The sequence below is a fragment of the Balaenoptera physalus genome (assembly GCF_965194825.1).
Source record: "Balaenoptera physalus genome assembly, chromosome: 4".
Classification (NCBI taxonomy): domain Eukaryota; kingdom Metazoa; phylum Chordata; class Mammalia; order Artiodactyla; family Balaenopteridae; genus Balaenoptera; species Balaenoptera physalus.
In genome coordinates, this window is record NC_138891.1 from 65,340,731 (window position 1) to 65,361,467 (window position 20,737).

At 48.5% G+C, this 20,737-nt stretch overlaps 1 protein-coding gene and 1 pseudogene across 5 annotated transcripts in view; both read right to left on the reverse strand.

Moving 5' to 3' along the window:
* TBCCD1 (TBCC domain containing 1) overlaps positions 1–20,737 on the reverse strand; it is a 105,741-nt gene that overhangs the window by 43,345 nt on the left and 41,659 nt on the right. The window contains exon 10 of one of the 4 annotated variants that reach the window (XM_082461463.1): positions 19,415–20,604. The exons of 2 other annotated variants lie outside the window; for them this stretch is intronic. The gene's annotated coding sequence lies outside the window, so the exon portion shown is untranslated. Of the gene's footprint in view, positions 1–19,414; positions 20,714–20,737 lie in introns of all 4 variants that reach the window. One more of the 4 variants, XM_082461466.1, reaches the window with a different exon arrangement.
* LOC309660638 (mitochondrial assembly of ribosomal large subunit protein 1 pseudogene) lies at positions 3,241–15,117 on the reverse strand (annotated as a pseudogene). Its single transcript has one exon. The product of its transcript is annotated as a mitochondrial assembly of ribosomal large subunit protein 1 pseudogene (transcript).

The window sequence follows — 20,737 nt, forward strand, 5'->3', positions numbered from 1 at the left end:
ATGCACCATTAATAACCCATTCAACTCTAACTAGCTGAGCACAAGCACATCCTTTATGCTACCTCAAGGCAAGTTTGTTCTTGCCTCAGTCATAGAATTGTACACTATCAGAGCTGCAAGATAATGACTGAGTTCAAGTGCCTCTTCTTACAGATCCCATACTGAGGTTCAGAGAGGGGAAGTGTCTGGCCCAAGGGCTCCAAGAAAGGACCGCAGAAGAGACGCTGTTTCTCCACATTCCATACCCATCGAGGGGCAGACGAAGATGTACTGAGCACATCTTCTGTAGATATTTGTCCTGGGCATGTTGCATTTCATCCTCACCACATCCCTGATTAGAGAGCCTGCACCCCGTTTTCAGATGAGAAATCTGATGAGCTGAGGAGCCATGGGACGTGCCCAAGGTCATATGAGAAGGAGCACAGCCAAGGTGGGGACATTGGCTGTTTACAAAATCCCACCACTGAGTGGGAGGAGCCAGGTGTTTTTTCCCCACCCATTTTTGGGCTCGCAAAGCAGGCTGAGGTTTGGCATGGATCCAGGAGGTCTAAGCTTCAGTTTCTCCAGCACTGGACCTTACCACAAAAGGAGATCCTCAGATATGCCTGAAGTAATGACCAGGCCTGGGCAGGCACAAAATGACACACCGAGGGCTGTGCGAAGTGCATTTACATCTCTTGCTTTGTTCCTGGATGACTCATGCAGCGGCCCACATAACAAAATTAACGTCTCCTCCAGCTCTGGCAAACTGCTTTGCTTTCTTTAAACAACCCACAATCAGCTTGTAAATGGCCCTGGCTTATTCTGGGGACATGGAGCCATCCTGTGGTCACTTCCCTGGACAGGCTGGAAGCTGTGGTCAGGACCCCAGGAATGGGAGGCCTCCCTGAGGCCATCCCCGAGTCCTGCCCTCTGTTTCTGGCCAGACCTTCTGATCCCGCCAGTAACATTTTGTCACAGCCCTGTCTCTGCCGAACTGATGTTCTACATACGAGCAAGTGCTCTGGAAGCCCCGTGACCGCTGCCCTCACACGGCCCTTCTCCCCTGGGTGGCCAGGTTACTCACCTCTAATGTTTCAGCTCCAGGCCCCGCTCTGCAAGCCCTCTCTGCCCCCGCCCACCCCCAACTCCATGTACACATCTCATAATAATAATAACCAGCCACTACTTACAGAGTATTTGTGATGCGCCAAACACAGTTCTAGGAAAAAAATATATATACACACACATTTTATATGTGTGTGTGTGTGTGTGTGTGTGCATATACAAACACATACACACACATAGGCACATTCATTTAATCGCCACAATCCTATAAGATAAGCATTATTATTATCTCCATCGTACAGATAGGGAAACCAAGGCATAGTGATTTGCTTGCGATCGCTGTGCTGGTTAGTGGCAGAGCCAGAACCCGAGTCTCTTCTGTCAGGCTCCAAATCCCTCATCCTAACCGCTGCATCTATGGCCTCCAGCACAAGTCACACCTTGTTGTACTTGCTGATTTCTCTGGGCGCATCTATTCTGTGGGCTACTTGAGGTGAGGGCTTCTTCTTCTTCTTCCTCTGGGTGTCTCTGTGTTCCGCTGAGTGCCTAGACCACAGCAGGGCTCCATGCGTGCTCGCTGAAGGGGTGCATCGAGTTGACGTTCCTGGGGCAATAGCCACTTCACGTGGCTCTCACTCAGTTTCATGCCTCTTGTTTTTCCAGTTCATCCACGACGTGCCCCTGGCCCTGTTCTCTGTGCTGAGGATGGTCGGTGCTGCTTCTAGCCCTGGCCTTGCCTCTCTGTTTGGGGCTGAGTGCTTCATTCCGTGGGGGCCTAGGCGTGCAGTAGACACAGGCAAGCATGCACTCCATTCCTAGTTCAATTTTTCTTTGCCTTACCGAGGCACTAGGTGTATACACATACATCCAACAGATACATTTTGGACATCTACCTTAAATCAGGGGCAGTTCTAGGTGTGGGAACATAACGGTGAACAAGAACCAATCCCCACAGCCATGGCAATTATGTTCTTAGCAGGGGAGACAGTAAACAAATAGCAACTGAGCCTGTAAATCGGTGCCAAGTGATGGTAAGTCTGTGAGGAGGAAGGAAGCAGCAGAAGGGTAGAGAGCTGGGATGGTGAGGCAGGCTTCCCTCAGAATACGTCGGAGCAGGGACCTGATGGACAGAGTGAGGGAGACAGGCTGAGATCTGCGGGAAGAAGGCTCCAGGCAGAGGGAACAGCGAGTGCCAAGCTCTGCGGTGGGCTCGTGCATGGGGTGATGGAGACACAGCCGAGCACCACGGCTGCTGGAGCAGAGCGAGTGAGGCGGGAGCGGCGGCATGTCCTACAGACTCCCGCGGACCTGTGCTGAGGACTGAGGCTTTGTCTCAGTCGATTAGGGCTGCTGTAACAAAACACCACAGACTGCGGGGCTTATAAACAACAGAAATCTATTGCATACAGTTCTGGAGGCTGGAAGTCCGGATCCGGGTGCCAGCGTGGTCGGGTGCGAGCCGTCTGCTAGGTCGCAGACCTCTCATTGTCTCCTCACGTGGCGGAAGGGGCCAGGGAGCTCTGTGGGGTCTCTTTTATAAGAAGCGTAATCCCGCCATGAGGGCTCCACCTAAGCACCTCTCAAAGGCCCCGCCTCCTAATCCGTCCCATTGGGCATTAGGATTTCAACTTACGAATTCTGGGGCGGGGACACGAACACTCAGAACATAGGTGGGTTTCATTCCAAGCGCGTTGGAAAGTCCTGCAGTGGCTGGCACAATCCGACCCATGTTTTACAGTGTGAGAGCCTGGGTTTCTGTGTGTGATGTCCCCTCAGTTACCGAGATCAGTAATGACGTTTGGGGGTTTACACGTAGTCCTTTCTGTTACCACTGCCTTCTCTCCACTGCTTCCTCCCTACACAGCCCCCGTGTGTCTCCACGGGCCACAGCCAGAATACACAGTCTATCGAGGGACACAACTAAACAAACGATGGCAGTGCTGCTGATAAGGGCTGTGGTCGGGGCGGCGTCGGGGTCTCTGGGGGCCCAGAAAAGTGTCAACTCAGTCAGACCCGGCTTTCTCAGCTGGAAGGTCACATGGCTTCTGGAGGGGGCAGCGTATACATGAGGCCCGAGGGATAAGCAGGAGGTGGCCAGGAAATGAGGGGTGCAGGCAGGGGAACCACACATATGAGCAGAGAGGCTCCTGTAGCGATGGGCTTGCCTGCACCCCGATTCCCTCACCCGCTTCTCCTTTAGTTCCTACCCTGCCTGCCCAATGCCAGACCTGGCCAGACCGGGTCAGGGCTCATCTGCTGCTGAACGTTGCTGGAGAAATTCACCAGCACCGGTTCCAACACAAATTCACACTCTAATCCCAGCTGGACCCTCGGCCACTCAGCACTTCTTTCCTCGATAATTAACTGCTGCCACACTCCCAACTGCAGGGACGCCAGACATTCTTTTTCTGCTTCCCTCACTTGCTGAGATTGATCTGACCTCAGGTTATAATGTGAACTCCCCTTCCTCTCTTCTGATCTTCACCTCCTAGAATGTTTGCATTTTCAACCCTCATCTCCCTCAAATGGTCTCAGAAAAAGATGTGCTCATTTTTCCTGGTTAAGATGAACCATTTATCTTGCCTTGCCTGGGTGGACTGTATTTTGGGGTTAACCAAATAGCCCAGGTGAATAAGAGAAAGTTCTTTTTTATAGAAGAATTCGCATTTGAAAATGTGACCAGAATGCAGAATTAGAAAAACCATCTTTTTGCAATCCTATATGGTTCAGTGGATGAACCGATCAGATTGGTATGTTAACGGGAACTGCCCCGGGAGCGGTGTGGATGCCACCACCTGAGCCCACTGTTTGGTCTTAGCGAGATCACTAAGGATGGGAAAACCAACGAATGGGCCTCCTGAGGAGATGAAACAGTAGTGGATGGCACACATTGGAATCACCTGAGGAGCTTTAACAAGTACTGATGCCTGGGGGTCCATCCCCACCACTCATGATTTAAAAGGTCTGGGGTGCAGCCTAGGAAGAGAGCTTTTTAAATAAGTGCTCCAACAGATTGTAATGAGTAGCCAAGACTGAGACCCACGCCTGCCACGTGAAGCACAAAGTACAGCCATAGATGGTGCTTGTCCCCCCAAAACTGATCTTAATCAAGCCTTTCAAATTAATCTCTAGTTAAAGAAATTTCAAGGGATAGAGAAACAAGTGACACTGTGAGGAAGCAACAAGACAAACGCCAATGTCATTCGTTCGGCCGACCAATTGGCTCATTTCATTTTTCAAGAATGAAAAGAGGAGGAGGAGGGACTGTTTCAGATTAAGAGACATTAAAGACATATGAACCAAATGCAGCACATGGATGCCCTGGATCTCGAATTGGACAAATCGTTTTTTACACAACTGGGGAAACTTGATTATGGAGTGGAGCGAATGACTATTTATTAGGTGTGTAATTTCATTGCGATGATATAAGCAATATTGAAAAAGACAGGTTTGTAGATGTAAAAGGGTGAAATGATAGGAGGTCTGGGATTTGTTTTAAAGTATTTCAGCAATAACAGAAAAAGAATCAATGAAGCAACTGTGACAAAATTTTAGGGATGATTAAATCTGGGTGAGAGTATTTGAATGTTCATGTGTTAGTCTCTCTAATTTTGTGTATGTTTGAAATTTCTATGATATGGTTTAAAGAAGGTGAACCCCTTGCTTTTCCAGTATCAGGTGATCTGACCTCCACTTACTTTTCTAGTCTTATCCTGTTTAGATCTTTAAATGATCAAAACTAAAACCACTTTTTGTTCTCCACACATACCTGTGCCCTACTCATGAGACCTCTTCTGCCAAGGACACTTCCCTTCTCCCATCTTGGATCTGGATGTTGAAATCCTGTCCTTGGGAATTCCCTGGCAGTCCAGTGGTTAGGACTCTATCCTTTGACTCATGGGGCCCGGGTTTGATCCCTGGTCAGGGAACTAAGATCCCACAAGACGAGCGGCGTGGGAAGGAAGGAAGGAAGGAGGGAAGGGAGGAAGAAATCCTCAGTGGCAGCTGGACTCCAAAGAGCCTCCCCAGTGAACCATGTTTCCTGGTCATCATGCCCTTGTGTAATCCCTGCCCACTCGGATCTGGCCTGCTCAACAGAATACAGTAGAAGTGACGTTGCCTAACTCCCAAGGTTAGGTCATAAAAAGCCTTGCGAGTTCCCTCTTGGTCTCGTGGAATTATGCTCTGAGGGAAGTCAGCTACCATGTAAGAAGTTTGACTACCCTGAGTTTTCCATGCTGTGAGGAAGCCCAGCTAGCCAAGTTGGAGAAACCATGTACAACCCAGGCTGCTCCAGCCATCCCAGGCGAGGTGCCAGACATGTGAGTGATGATGCCATTTTGGATACCGAGCCCAATCAAGCCTGTGGATGACTCCAGCCCCAGCTGCAACCTGACCGCAACCCCATGGGAGAACCCAAGTGAACACCTCCCAGGGAGCCCAGCCAACCACAGAACAATGAGAGAGTGTAGTCAATTGTTGTTTGAAGCCACTATGTTATGAGTAGTTTGTTACACAGTGATAGATTCTGGAACATCTTCATTCTAAGTACAGCTCAAATACCCCTCCTCAGTGCAGAGAGTCCTGAGCCCTTGGACAGAATGAATTGTCTTCTCCTATGTGCTCCCAAAGCTCTGTGCCTAGCAGAGGCTTATCGCAGCCTGACACGCAATTTAGGTGGGAAGGGCAAGGATTTTGCCTCATCATCTACATCAGTGGTCCCCAACCTTTTCGGCACCAGGGACTGGTTTCATGGAAGATAATTTTTCCATGGATGGGGCGGAGGGTGGGTGTTTGGGCGGGGGGATGGTTCAGGCGGTAATGCCAACGATGGGGAGCTATGGCAAGAGGCAGATGAAGCTTGGCTCACTAGCCGCCGCTCACATCCTGCTGTGAGCCCGGTTCCTAACAGGCTGCGGCCCGGTAGCGGTCCACGGCCCTCGGGTTGGGGACCCCTGATCTACATGACTCTGCCAATCACTGTTCCTGGCAGAGCAGACCGTCAGACAGCGTTTGCTGAATTGAATTGATTTCCTCTCCCTTCTCCAGTCCCTCGAGGGTGACGGGCAGCCTCAAGAAGACACAGACACAGAACATCAGGGAAACCGCAGAGCACACAGTGTCAACTAGTAAACTTGAATGTGCCAAATCAGTCTTGGCAAAGCTTCCAAACCAGAGGGAAGAAAAACTTTTGAGACAATTATTAAAAACTGAGCCAAAGAGAGATGGAAGAGGTAGAAGTGACTGCCATTCCCTGCTCACTGACAATAGACAAACATTTGCTGGCCAGAGATTCCTGTGCCAAGAACCTGGAAATTTCCCACAGGTTCTGGTCTGGAAGCCTCTAGTTCACGAGGGCCGTGAGGGACACCCAGGGGCGTCCGCCACAGGCCCAGCTGAGATGGGCGCTCGCTGCACACATAGTTCCCTGGACAATTCCACCCAGGTCTCTTAATTATCGTTGAGCCTCAGAATCAGAAAGCCATCGAAGCCCTCTTATGGGCAGGAAGAAATCTTCTATGTCACACCCTCCCCCCTTTCAAAACACACTCCCAGACCTCCCTCTAATCACCTTAATTCCCTGCACGTTAAACAACCCTCCCAGTATTCTCAGCCACATCCTGCCAAACAATTTTTAGCATGTTTTGCGAATGGCAGCTGTCACACTCTGCAGATGACAGAAGTCTCTATTATAGGACAGAATTCGAATTAATCTGCCCTTGTCCTCTGTGTACCCTTGTCCTCTAATTAATCTGCCCTTGTCCTCTATGTGTACCCTTGTCCTCTAATTAATCTGCCCTTGTCCTCTATGTGTACCCTTGTCCTCTAATTAATCTGCCCTTGTCCTCTGTGTGTACCCTTGTCCTCTAATTAATCTGCCCTTGTCCTCTATGTATACCCTTGTCCTCTAATTAATCTGCCCTTGTCCTCTGTGTGTACCCTTGTCCTCTAATTAATCTGATCCTTGTCCAGGATCCAGGAAAGATCCTGGATCTTTCTAAGGATTCAGCCTGTTACACCGGTGGTTCTCCATCTTGGCCACACATTAGGATCCTGGAAAGCTTTGAAAAAAGTACTTCTGCCTGGGTTCCATCCCAGGACAATGAAATCAGAATCTCTGGGCACAGGGTCTAGGCATTAATGTTTTTAAAAATTTCCCCAAGTGATTCTAATGGGCACCAGAGATGAGAACGATTGTTCTAACAGAACACAAACGTGGATGATGTCTGGGGCTCCAGGCAAAGCCAGGCAGTTTCCTTCCCATTCCTATTTCTCATTTTGGCTACAAATGATCTTTTTGTAAAATATGATCTGTCCCGATAGGACAGAAGGGATACCAGACAGACATGAAGTTGTCATTGAGAAGTCATAACTAAATTCGGACCAATCACATTTCATGGGTTCAACTCTGTCGTTGAACATTAATTTACTGTTCAACTATGGGGTATTTTTTTGGGTGACAATTCTGAAGACTGTAGCATGAGAAAATATTATGCTATTGAATGAGATGACAGAATTTTCTCTCCTCTATGATTGCAACTGCATAAAAATATACATTTTAAAGGCCTGAAAATGAATGCACAAAATGATCATAATTAGGGTATTGGATGATTTTTTTTCTTTTCTTTCAAAACTTCTTTTGCATTGATCATCACACTTTTAAAACTTAAAAAAAGAAGCAAAATAAAGTCTAAATACTTGGATTTATTTATGAGGAGACTGCCTTTAGCCAACGACCAGGATGAAGACAGGTTACTACTGTGCATGCAACTCAGACAAGTCTCCCCCACCTCGTTCTCCCGTCTGCAAATTGCACCAGGAGAGCTGCAAGGCCTCTTGCAGCACCACACTCTGATTCCAGGCTCCCACAACGCTGTTTCTATGAGACCAGTTAAGCAAATGTTAACCAACATGCTTCTCTTGGTGAGGAGTCAGGGCCAATCGGGCTCTGAGCCGAGCTGTTTCACCTCCTCACCTCCTGAGCACGCACGCCCACGGTTCTGCCCTTGCCTCCGCCTACACGGTGCCTTGCACTTGCCAACTTCCCTCTGTGGTCCCCTTCGCCCACTCACAACTGCAGGCCTCCTTCCGGGCCGCCTCTACACGATGAGCAGTTTGCCAGTTAGTATACATCAAGCTGCCACCTTCAAACAGCTCGGAGAGCCCCATCTGTTCTCAGGAGCATTCTAGCTAGAGGGACCACCCACCACCCACTGCCAGCAGCTCACAGGCCAGCCCAAGAGGGTCCTTCTGAGTGCTGGGCAGGGGGGTCCCCTCTGAGCCCAGTGGGGCTTGGCTGGGAAGAGCCAGAGGCAGGCGCATCCCATCACCCGGCTGAACTAGGGGCTTTACGCTGCACCCAATGAGGACCTTCTTCTCACTGTTGGAGGCTTTGTGGGTCAAGGTCCATCCCGAGCCACCCTCCCCTGGAGAGATCTGAGGGCTGAGGACAACACAGCCCTGGATGCCAGCACAGGGTTCAAGGAAACTATCCGGTGTGGATCTGGGATGCTTGTCCCTTACAAATCATCACATAATAACTGCTGCCACTCATTGGTCCCTGTGTGCTGGCTGCTCTAAACTCTTTATCCCATGGAATGTTCTCAATAACACTGAATGTAGGTACTGTTATTATATTTTTAGATAAGGAAATTGAAGCTTAGTCAAGTTATTTTCCCCAAACACACAGCTAAGTGGTAAGACCACGTGAATTGTTGGTTCTGAATTCAAACTGCTTGGATGTGTAATTCTGGCTTTGTCACTTACAAAGTGTGTGACTTTGGGTGAATTGTAAATTGCTCTGACATCAGCTTGCTCTTCTATTACATGGGGTAATAACCCCCATTTATCAGGTTCAGTGTGCAAGGATTAGATGACATGATCAATGAAAAGTACTTAGCTCACAGTCTGGGCTCAGGAAATACAAACTGTCATTTTTAGCTGGATCTGAACCCAGATCCCTCTTCCAGGTGCTCAGAAATGACCTTCCGTAACTGCTGAGTTTGTCTGATTTGTCCGATTTGTCCCTGCACACGTGGTCTGGAGAGCTGGACTCCAGGTGTCAGCGTTGCCCTTCAAAGCCCAGCCTTGAAGAAAGGAATAACCGAACATGTGTACTGAACAAATCTTATTTTAAAGGCTCCCCAGTCCCACAGCCTTCTATTTCTAGATGCACCATCTTTCTTATATTATCAGAAACTTGGTTGCCCTGGGCCAAAGGGATGAGGTAGGATGGGGGGAAGTGAGTGGAACATTTAGAAAAAATAAAATGAGACCACCCATCCGGATACACACCACAAGGGAGAGTGGGATAGTTTCAGAGCCTCTTGAAATGGGCGGTCTTACATCCCACCCCTTCTGCCCCATGCTACCCAATCCATGCTCCAGTCAAATAGAGATGGGAGGCACACTTGCAAAGCAAAAACAAAACCACTTAATATATAAATAAAATATAGTATGAACACCCAGTTGACCTTTAAGATTGGAATAATCTGGAGGGTGGAGAAGCATTTTTCCTGCCCCAACATTCAAGGAGGAATGGATAGCAGCAGTGGCTGCTGGGAGTATTCCGGACTTCGTGAACTTGTGGGTTTGCTCTGCCCACACAGAAAATCATCTAGTAAGGGCTGAAGTGTGTGTGTGATGTTAGTGATTCCAGAGTCCAGGCCACAAGTAAACAAATTGAGGGATTGGTGACATCCCCGTGGAAGGGACCTCAGAGGTGTACCCTCCCATCATGTCCTTCTGCAGGCCACTGGCTTATTGCATCCAGAGAAGAGGCAAGTTTCTTTCTTTGTCACTAAACATTGCTGTGCACACGGTTTGCACCCACCTGGGAGCTGGGACTGTGACGATGGTGAGGTCACTCCCACATGGCAGCGCTGAGGGACCACTTAAGAAACTCTTCCCATTAACCTTTGACTCCAGTGCCCACGGGGCCTGGGGCTTCTGCGAGAACAAGGCTGTGTGGGTGTAAAACTCATATGGAAAGGACTTTCTTCTTCTTTTCTGTTGCACTTCATTCTGAGCAAGACTCACTGGCCTGTGACTAGTGCACACTCTGGAGAGGGACGCAGGCGTTCTGCTCTTTTTATCCTTCTGCTGTAAGGTCGTCCTCCTCCCTTAGCTCTCTGAGACATTTCTTCTGCCAGGTGGCCCCTCTGGCAGGAATCCTCCCTCTTGGAAGTCAGGCATCTTCCCTTCTTGCTCCTTTGGAATAACTGGCCCTCCCTTTGCCATAGCTGACCTCCCTCTGCTTCCTGGGAAGTCTCACGTGCCTGGCCTGGCCTCCATGAGGTTCCAGTCCCGACGTGGAACTCTAGGCTTTTCCATTAGCCTTCGTCTACCTCCCCATTCTATTCTCCCACCCAGACAGCCTTCACCCTTTCCCTCCACCTGCCACGCTCCCACATGTGGACTGAGAGGAGGGAAAGCGGGCCTGTGGGGAGGGGTGGTTGGGAGAGAGAGAGACAGACAGACAAATAAAGACAGAGAGAAGTAAAGACAAGAGACGCAGAGAGAGCGCTGCTGCCTGGGTTGCCTTTGGTTCTCCAGGTCTTGATTCCGGGATTTCCAGAATGCCACTATAATCGTATGACGCTTTTTTTTTTTTCTTTTAAACTGGAGTTAGCTAAATTTGCTTTCTATTTATTGTCTCCCAAAGGTCCTAATAAATATCTTAAGCCACCCCCTCACCCCACAGAGGCTCTGCTTGTGTGCGCCCCTCTTCTCTGAAGTCTCCCCCAGGTAGAGTAAGCTGCGCCCCCCTTCCCGCAGCATCTGTACACAACCTGCTGTACACAGCCTGTGTCGGGTAACCATCTCAGAAGCCCCTTGCCCACTTCCTTTCCTCACGCTTTCAGGGCAGGGACTGAGTCTTTTTCCAGACCAGGGAGCAGGTATCTTTCATGCATCAAGGTATCTTCAGAAGCCCAGAACAGCACCTGGCATATGGTAAGTGCTTACTAATGTTGGATGAATGAATGAATCAGTGAAAGAACGATTTGTCAGTGCAGCAAAACAAAAGTTGTATAAAGCTCTCTAAAATAGCTCTGGAAATTTCCATTCTAACTTAAGTTTTAGGCATGCCATTTGGCCCAAGAAACATCAGACTGGCAAGGATACTGCCCTGAAGAGTGACTGCAGAAGCCCATCAAGCAGGGCTTAGGAACTGTTGCTATCTGTTTGGAGAATGTTCCCATGCCCTTTCTCCTGGTAACAGACACCATCCCCCTGGACAAAAAGGTAAGCGTGTGACCCTGTCCTGGACAATGGGTGTCCTTGCTTGACCTGTAGCACTTTTGTTCCCCCCCAAGATGCAAAGTGGCTGCTTCCTGAGGACAGATGGAGGCCAACATGCCCACTGAACCAGACACGCAGCAAAGGGGGACAGACGGAAAGTTGGACATAACCTTGGACTCTTGAGCTGGTTCTTTTGTCCTCTTCCTGCTCTGGGAGCTGCCCCTGAGGCCTTACCACCTTTGAGAGCCAATAGATCCCCTTTTTTGTTTAAGCCAGTTTGAGTTGGATTTTTGACACTGAGAACATAAAAAGCCCTGATTAATCCAACATTAACTCTCCTGTGGGAATCTGGACCTGGTTACCAAGGCTGTCCCACAAAAGACTGCAATGCCAGCCCTTCCCTCCTACCTGTCTGGCCAGGAGTCATTTGCGGGCTTTACCTTTCTTCTGGCCAAGGCTGATCCAAACAAAAAGGCCTCTGGGCTAGATTTAAACGTGGCCTTTATTATTAACCTCCTAGAAGCAGGATTAAGTGAAAAAAGCAAGGTACAGAAAAGTGTGTAAAACAGACAATGATTGATGTACTGAAGCAGGGGTGGACATGGTATAAAAGCATAGAATGCGCATACAAAGGTAAATGGAAGTACCATCTGAACGTAAGCTCTTTAAGGACAGAATTTTCGACTTCTTTTTTAGTCACTGCTCTATCCCCAATACCTAGAACAGGCACTCAATGAGGATTTCTTTTCTTTTTTTTTTTTTTTTTGTTTGACTAAAGCAGTTCATATCATTTTATTCACATTTAAACCCCACAGGAGCCAGAGATGAAGTGTCATCTTCTATTCCAAGGATGAAGTCTTCAGGTAAGGTCTCAGGTGCTATCTGAGCTAACTGGTCATCATAAGAACGTAGGGTCCATAATTTCTCTAATTCATAGGTTTCTCTGGTTTCTGGAAGCATCAAATGAATCATCATGCTGCCAAAGTCCACACAGAGCCAGTCGTCAGTGTCCTTCCCTTCGATGTTAACATGAGGCTCACTTTTACATTTCCGGTATTTGTACATTTTCACAATGTAGTAGGCCATGGCATGTAAGTGTCGAGGGGAAGTTCCACTACCAATTACAAAGTAATCTGTATATTTCATTTCTGGAGGAATCTTAATGACACAGATGTCTCTTGCCATTTTCTTGCCTCAGAAGTGAAACCAGCATATTGATGTCACACTTGGGACCAGTATGATCTGCGGTGCCTGACTCCGGGCGCCCCTCGCCGCCCGGCAGTCCCCTCCTCCCATCCTCCAGGCCGCGCGCTCGGTGGGGGGGCTGGGCAGACCCTGCCGAGGGGCGGTCCCACCGGAAGCCGCCCCACTGACAGCAGCCGCCGCGGGCCACGCTCCCAGGGAAAAGGCCTCAATGAGTATTTCTTAATTGGATAAATAACAGAATGAAAAGCATCCCTGAAGAGAGAGATGAGAATACGGCATTGGTGGTTGCCCGTTGGTAGGGAGGGTGGGGTGTCAGGGTAGAGGAGGGCTGAGAGGAGACGGAACCCCATTCTGTACTGTGTGCAGCTTTTGCACATGTGCACCACCTTAAAAAGTTAAAAAGAAAAAAAAAAGGGGGGGTAAGAACAGGAAAGCAGGACACCGTGGGCCTAAAACCAAGTTGGAAAAAATGTGAACTCTGGTCGAGCATCTCTTTCTGATACCATCCTTCATTACAGCGGAGGAGAAAAGCTAACTAGAGGGTTAGCAGTCCCTTCCCCTTCACACGGCAGCCCTGAGGGGCTAATCTGCTCTGGCTGTAAATATGGCAGCCTTGAGGGTTTCCTTACATAAGCAAATAAGGCTCCCGTAAATAGCACAGCCAAGTCCTTTGAACACTGAAGCAACAGGCCTTCGTTTTGCCAGCCAGCCCTTGACATCTTGTCAACCTCATGGGAAGTCATTTCTGCCTGTTCTCCACTAAGCTGGTTTCACTAACACCTGGGAAATGGTAGGCTCTCTTGGATAAGGAAAGTCTCTATGTGTTTAATTTGGGCCAATTCCTGTTAAAACCACCATTCTTCTATTTCTAGCAATATTCCCAAATGCCTAATTTCAGTGCTCCCTTCAAAAGGTGGGCAGCATATGAAAGACAGAGAATTAATATTCTTTATCTTTGACAGAGAATTTAGTAGTTAATATTTTGACAGAGAAGTATAAATTTACATGAAATATCTCATTTCAATCTCATAACAGCTTTATGCAGGAGATGGTATCATCCTATTTTATAGGAATTGGGGCTTAAAGAAGCAGGTGGGAAGCAAGGATTCCAACCAGGCGGGTCTCTAAAACGCATGCTTTTCCTCTCCACTGCCTCCCAGCATTTGTGTTATACCTGCAATTTACAAAGCAACTCACATACACTATCCCATTTAATCCTCACAACCCTGAAATCTAAGAAATATTTTAAATTTCCATTTGCTATGGACTGAACATTTGTGTGCCCCCTGCAAATTCATATATTGACGCTTAATCCCCAGTGTGGTGACATTCGGAGGTGGGGCCTTTAGGACGTAATTAGGCTATGAAGATTCAATATCAAAAAACAAACAACCTAATCAAACAATGGGCAGAAGACCTAAATAGACACTTCTCCAAAGAAGGCATACAGATGGCCAACAGGCACATGAAAAGATACTCAACGTCACTAATTATTAGAGAAATGCAAATCAAAATGACAATGAGGTATCACCTCACACCGGTCAGAATGGCCATCATCAAAAAGCCTACAAATAACAGATGCTAGAGAGGGTGTGGAGAAAAGGGAACCCTCCTACACTGTTGGTGGGAATGTAAATTGGTGCAGCCACTATGGAAAATAATATGGAGGCTCCTTAAAAAACTAAAAATAGAGCTACCATATGATCCCACTTTTCCAGATATAAACCCAGCAATCCCACTCCTGGGTTTATAGCTGGAAAAGACAGAAACTCTAATTTGAAAAGATACGTGCACCCCAATATTCATAGCAGCACTATTTACAATAGCCAAGACACGGAAGCAACTTAGATGTCCATCAACAGAATGGATAAAGAAGATGTGGTACATATATACAATGGAACATTACTCTGGCATAAAAAGGAATGAAATATTGCCATTGCAGCAACATGGATGAACCTAGAGAATACTATACTTAGTGAAGTAAGTCGGGCAGAGAAAGACAAATATTATATGATATCACTTATATGTGGAGTCTAAAAAGTAATACAAATGAATCTATACACAAAACAGGAACAGACTGACAGACATAGAAAACAAATTTATGGTTACCAAAGGGGAAAGAAAGGGGGAAGAGATAAATTAGGAGTATGGGATTAACAGATACAAACTACTATCCATAATATAGAGAAGCAATAAGGATTTACTGTATAGCACAGGGAACTATATTCAATATCTTATAATAACCTATAATGGAAAATAATCTGAAAATATATATATAACTGAAAAAAAGAAAAAGTTTCTCATCAGTGTGTCTCCAAAGACACCAGGCTCTTTTTCCAAGAGTTATACAAAGTCTTGTTAAAACCTAGAAACGTTTAATTACCTATGGCATATACAAATTACTCAGATTTCATTTGGGTCAAGGCTTAACATATTATTAAAATTATCTGTCAGGGGACTTCCCTAGTGGTCCAGTGGGTAAGACTCTGTGCTCCCAATGCAGGGGACCCGGGTTCAATTCCTGGTCGGGGAACTAGATCCCGCATGCCGCAACTAAGAGTTCGCATGCGGCAACTAAGAAGCCCACATGCCGCAACTAAAAAAAGATCCCACATGCCGCAACTAAAAAAAGATCCCGCATGCCGCAACGAAGATCCCGTGTGCCGCAACTAAGACCCAGTGCAGCCAAAATAAATATAAATAAATACATAGATAAATAAATAAACAAAAAATTAGGTTGTGAGGGCAGAGCCCTCAGGAACAGGAACAGAGACTTCCTTTCTGCTCTCTGCCTGTGAGGACACAAAAAGATGGCCGTCTGCATCCCAGGAAGCGGGCTCTCACCAGAAACCAAATCTGCCCATGCCTTGACCTTGGACTTCCCAGCCTCCAGAACTGTGAGAAATAAATGTTTGCTGTTTAGGCTACCCAGTCTAAGGTAATTTGTTACAGCAGCCCAAACTGACTAAGGCATCATTTTACAGAGGGGAAAACTGCAGCTCAGAGACGGGCACATAGGGGCAGCATGGTATAAGACAGAGAGTGCTGGTCTTGGGAGAAAGACCTGGATCCTACTCCTGGCTGTGCCCCTCATGAACTTGGTGACCTTGGGCAAAGCATGCATGCTCTCTAGCCCACAGTTTCCTCTTCTGTAAGGCAGTGTAATAGACTAGATGCTCTAGCATCCCCAGCAGCTCAGATAGTCTTTGATCTTAGGAAACCTCTTGGTGTTCCTTGCAATGAGGTTAGAACTTTAGTTGTGAAGGGGGAACCAATGAAACTGACATACACAACTGGCCCTGGTGGGATATTGGCATTTATTCCTATGCTGCAGTTCACACTTCTAAGTTCCTACAGTTGCAATGTCTTAATCATAATGACACTGCTTCTAGAATGCCATTAATATTCCCATCGGAAATGGAAATGCCAAATTGCTAATCGCGCCCCGGGGGCTTTTCATCTCATGCTATCATCGCTTTAGATGATTTTTAAAATCATATTTAAGTTTATTAAAATATCAACCATTTTTTGTTTAGAAACAGGAAAGTCTACACCAGTGTTTATACAACGGCAGGAAAAAAAAAACTCTGTCCACCAGAAACAAGCCAGCCCACGACTCCACAGAGCTGATGAAAACATTTGAAGAACCCAGCTCTGCCTGGCTGCCTGGCTGGGGCTCCCTTCGCGAGAGGGCATTGCCAGCAGCAGTGACAGGTTAGTGCTGGGTTAAAGTAGCAGCTGGAATCAGCACAGGTGGAGGCTCATGGCCCCTGTCTGTGGCTCAAAACTGGAAGCTATGGTATCTTGCCTGGTAAGGAAGTGGGTGGAGCAGAAAGAGAATGGGCAGCCCGGGTTTGAATCTGGGCTCTGTCGCTGGTGTCTCTGTGATACTGGGCCAGTTACTTCATCCCTCTGAACTTTAGCTTCCTCACCTATAACTTCTCATTTAGCATTTCTGGCTGAGGACTGCTGCAGTGATGGAACAGGCTTAGTAGGTGCACAGTAAACGTCCATGTAACCACAAACATCTGCCCTGGACAAGACACAGCCTTTGACCTCAAGGAGTTCAAGGTCTAAAGAGGAAGAGAAACGTGGAGAGACAGTGACGACTGAGGATACCGAGGACTGGGGTAGTGTCAAGGATGGAGAGTTGCGGGAGCTCGGAAGAGAGTGTGTAGCCTTATGGGAAGAGGTGATGTCGTCAGAGGGGACCCTCTCCTCCCCCCAACTTCCCCCCAGGAGACATCTGAGCTGATAGCAAGGATGAGGAGGAGACTCACGGGGAAAAAAGGTAGGGAGGGTTACTCCTGGCAGGAAACAGCCTGCCGCCTTTGAAGAATTATCAGCGATTCACCGTGAGTGCAGGGGATTAGAGTTGGGGATGAGGCAGTTGGGGAAGCGGAGGGAGCTGAGGCCTGTGAGCCCCTCTGTGAGCCTGGGGTCTCCCCATGCCCCCTTCTCCACCTGCGTGTGGGCACCCCCCTCTTGGCTGGATGGCTCCATGCACACGCTGCACAACTGCACCCCCAGGCCCAAGACACAGGGTGCTACCTCAGCAGGGACGTATGTCATGGTCTGGGAAATCTGGATTTTGTTCAGAACACTCCGAACCTGAGAAATGAACTAGAAGGGTTTAAATCAAGGAAGTGACACAATCACAGCTGTGGTTTAGAAAGAACACTTTGAACACAGGAAGGCTTCTGGATGCGTGAGGAGTGAGAGAAGGCTGGAGGCCTGGGGGAGGATATGCTGAGGACACGAGCAGAGGCACGGGGGGCGGGGGGGGGGGGCGCTGGCAGAAAGGGAGGCTTCAAGGAATCCACAGAAGGTAAACTGGACAGAATTTTGTGACCGCGTGGAGATGGGAGGAGGTGAGGACACGACGGCGGCTGGGGCCTGTGGATCTGCAGACGTAGACGTGGGAGTCATTTATGTGGAGAGAGAGGGGAAGGTGAATCCGTCGGAGAGTCAAGAGGATAGAGGACCCAGAACAAAATGTCAGGGGCCCCTGAGGTAGAGACAGGAAGAAACGTGCAGGGAGCAGGGAGGAGGCCGAGCCAGCCTGGCCCTGTGGTCTTTCTTTTCCCCACTGAGTAGGAGGGGGAGGTATCTGGAGAGGCTGGGGCGTGTGGCAGGGCTCAAGGTGGCGAGGAGGAAACAGCTACTGTGAGGGGGTTGGAGAGGGAGCGGATCGGGGACGCCGGGGAGGACTGCCAAGCACGGGTTGTTTTCTCCTGGCCTGACAGCTGCCGTCAGTCAGGGGACCAGATGGAACAATGAGGTAAGATCCTCCCAGCACACAAGCTACACTCTGGGGGCAGAGCAGGTGCTTTTAGACACAGAATTTATTCCTCTGAACCGCTAGAGGGCCGCCGGTGCCATTTGCTTGCGGGAGTGTGGGAAGAGGCTCCCAGCCGGCCTCCCCAGCTACCAGCAGGAGCAGGCCTGGAGCAAGAGAGCAAACTGAGGCCCTTACACCCCATACACCAGCTGGCTAAACACGTAGAAATTCCAAGCGAAGCTCTTCCCCCAACGGGCCTGCTTTCCTAGCCGGGCCTCGCAACCTATTCCCAAGCACCACCCTTGCATCCCAGAGGCTAAAGGCAGTGAGCTCTTCCCTGGGTCAGCCCGGCCACCTGTGAGCCTGTGAGCCAGGATGGGGCAGAAGCTGGACCTCGGCCCAGGACTCCCAACTGGTGACTAGACCCTCGGGACTGAAACGGATGGACACAATCAAGGTCTCCCAGGGAGCTGAGGCAAGCAGATTCCCCTCCCTGCGTGTCATTTTGCCGACTCAGGATTTCCAGGCAATTCTAAGCACCTCCCCAAACTACATCACCCGAGTAGAGAGAAGGGAAAGAGCATAGTTATCTTGTGGAAACGTCTCTGGCTATACACCTACTCTGGGTGATTTGAAGTGACTGTCAACAAAGCGGGCCTTCTGGAAGCAACCCAATTTCCTTCAACTGGTAAACGGTAAAACAAAATGTGGTACATCCATACAATAGAACACCACTCAGTAATTAAAAGAAAAAAAACTACTCTATGCAACAACTTAGATGTATCTCAAAAGCATTTTATGTTAAGTAAGATAAGCCCGGCATAGAAGGCTGCATACTGCATGGTCCCACCTTTATGACATTCTTGAAAAGAGGAGCTATGGGGAGAGAAGACAGATCAGTGGTTGCCAGAGCAGGAAGGGCAGAGGGGATTAGCTGCAACGGGACATAAGGGAATTTGACTGGGTGATGAAAGTGTTCTGTCTTGATTGTGTCGGTGGTTTCACAGCTGCATACATCTGTCAAAACTCATCAAACCAAATACTTTTAAAAAGGGTGAATTTAATGAAGCTAACCCCCAAACAAGTAAATTAATCAGACCCTCTTTCTCTGGTTTCCCAGGACAGAGGCTGTGGTTTTCTCCCTCTTCCTTGGTCTAGGGGGTCCACTTCAGCCCAAGTGACCCTCTCCTATAATTCCCCTTCATTCAATTGGTTATCAAACTAGAGGAAGACAGATGGACAGAGATAGAGACAGCGGGAGACAGAGATTTAGACAGAAAGACAGAAAACATTCTATATTTTGGAGTTTGTGATATGTAGAATCCTCCTAAGCACGGGCCCCGAGGCAGGGAAAGGGTCCTCTTTCCAGGGTGTAAGAATAGCACCAGACTGTCATGGCTGAGAGCATCTCCTTTGATAAGTCTGGATACCTCAACTTCTACCACCCAATAGATTCTCACTTACACAAATTCTTTGATAGTAAGCGTCTGTGAGCATTGAATTTTTGCTGAAATTTTAAATGTGAATTTTTTAAAGACTCCCATAGGTAGTCACTTTAAAGTTTATATTCTTCCTGATTTATTTGTTTTGCACATTTGAAACTTTTCATGAATTGGAGTTGCTTAAAAGGGAGTATACCTGAAGGATAAGCCATCAAACCTCCGTTTTGCTTGACAGATCTGCCAGATGTGTCGTTCCTTTGTGGCAGGGCCCAACTAGAAACCAGAAAAATGGAGAGCAGAAAGGAAGAAGATAACACAAAACACTGGATAAACAGAAAGCGCTTCTATTTGTCTTTCTGATGCACACTCACAGACACTCGCACATTCCTCCCCAGCCCAGCACTCCCATGCTCACTTGGATTTCACTAACATTACATGAAATCACAGGAGCCACCTACTCTGAAAGTATGCGTTCTACGTGATAAAAATGAGAGAAAGGACTTTTTCAAAATTGTCATTATCATGGGAGAGACTTTTGGCATGAACCTGTCACACCAAAGGGCTGCTGTTGACTATGGGAGCCCAAGAAGTCTGTAATGACCCCCACAGTCACACAGCCCTTCAGGGACTCAGTTTATTCATATGTAAAATGGGAATAACAATAACTGTCTTCTTTTTCTCATATAACCGTGGTTAGGGGCACGTGCGGAATGGCAAGTGAAAGAGCCCAGTAAACTCTGGACTAGCACCTACCTACATAGCGCCTACAGCAGCTGCTGCGAACGGCTGTGAGACACAGCCAGCGTGGTGTGAAAAGCGGCTCCCTCCCCACTGCAAGGACCCCTGGCCTTTAGAGGAGGCCCCCGGAGCTTGTTAGTGGTCGAGATACTTTTGTTTCTAATTTATAACCAACCTGCGGGAAGCCCCCTTCGCCTCCCCCGCTCACCGGAACACAATCTAAAGATTTCTCTCGCTGTCCTGAGTGCTGGATCCTGCAGGACCCGCCAAGTCAGGGTCATCGCCTTCCCCGTGAGCTCGGCATAGGATGCGGGTGTGCTGAGAAGCGCCGAGGTCAGCACCCCAGCCGGGACCCCCTTGTCCGGCCCCAGTCAGCTGCGCCGGCTAATGCGGCCTATTCAGGGAGGCGGGGCGGGAACAATGGGAACAAATCTCTGCTCACCGCGCTCCCAGGGGACAAAGTGCTGGCAGCCTTTCCCTCGGAGCTCATCAATTCCGGAACCACTCAACCAGGGTGCTGAGCCCTGGCGGCTGCTGACTCACAAAGGGCCACGTGGACGCCGGGGAAACGGGAACCCATTTCGCCCAAGTGAAAGGAAATGCGATCGTTTAGCAGAGATAAGATAAGACGAGGGGGCAGCACAAGGCCTGGCAGAAATGAAGTGAGAGAGATCACGTTCCCTTTTCTGTGCAAGTAGCTGCTCCCCTCCCCCTCCGAGGCACGGAGCTCTCTGCTCTCCTGCGGCCCCGACCCCACCTCGCTCCACTGCGCCCTCCTCCC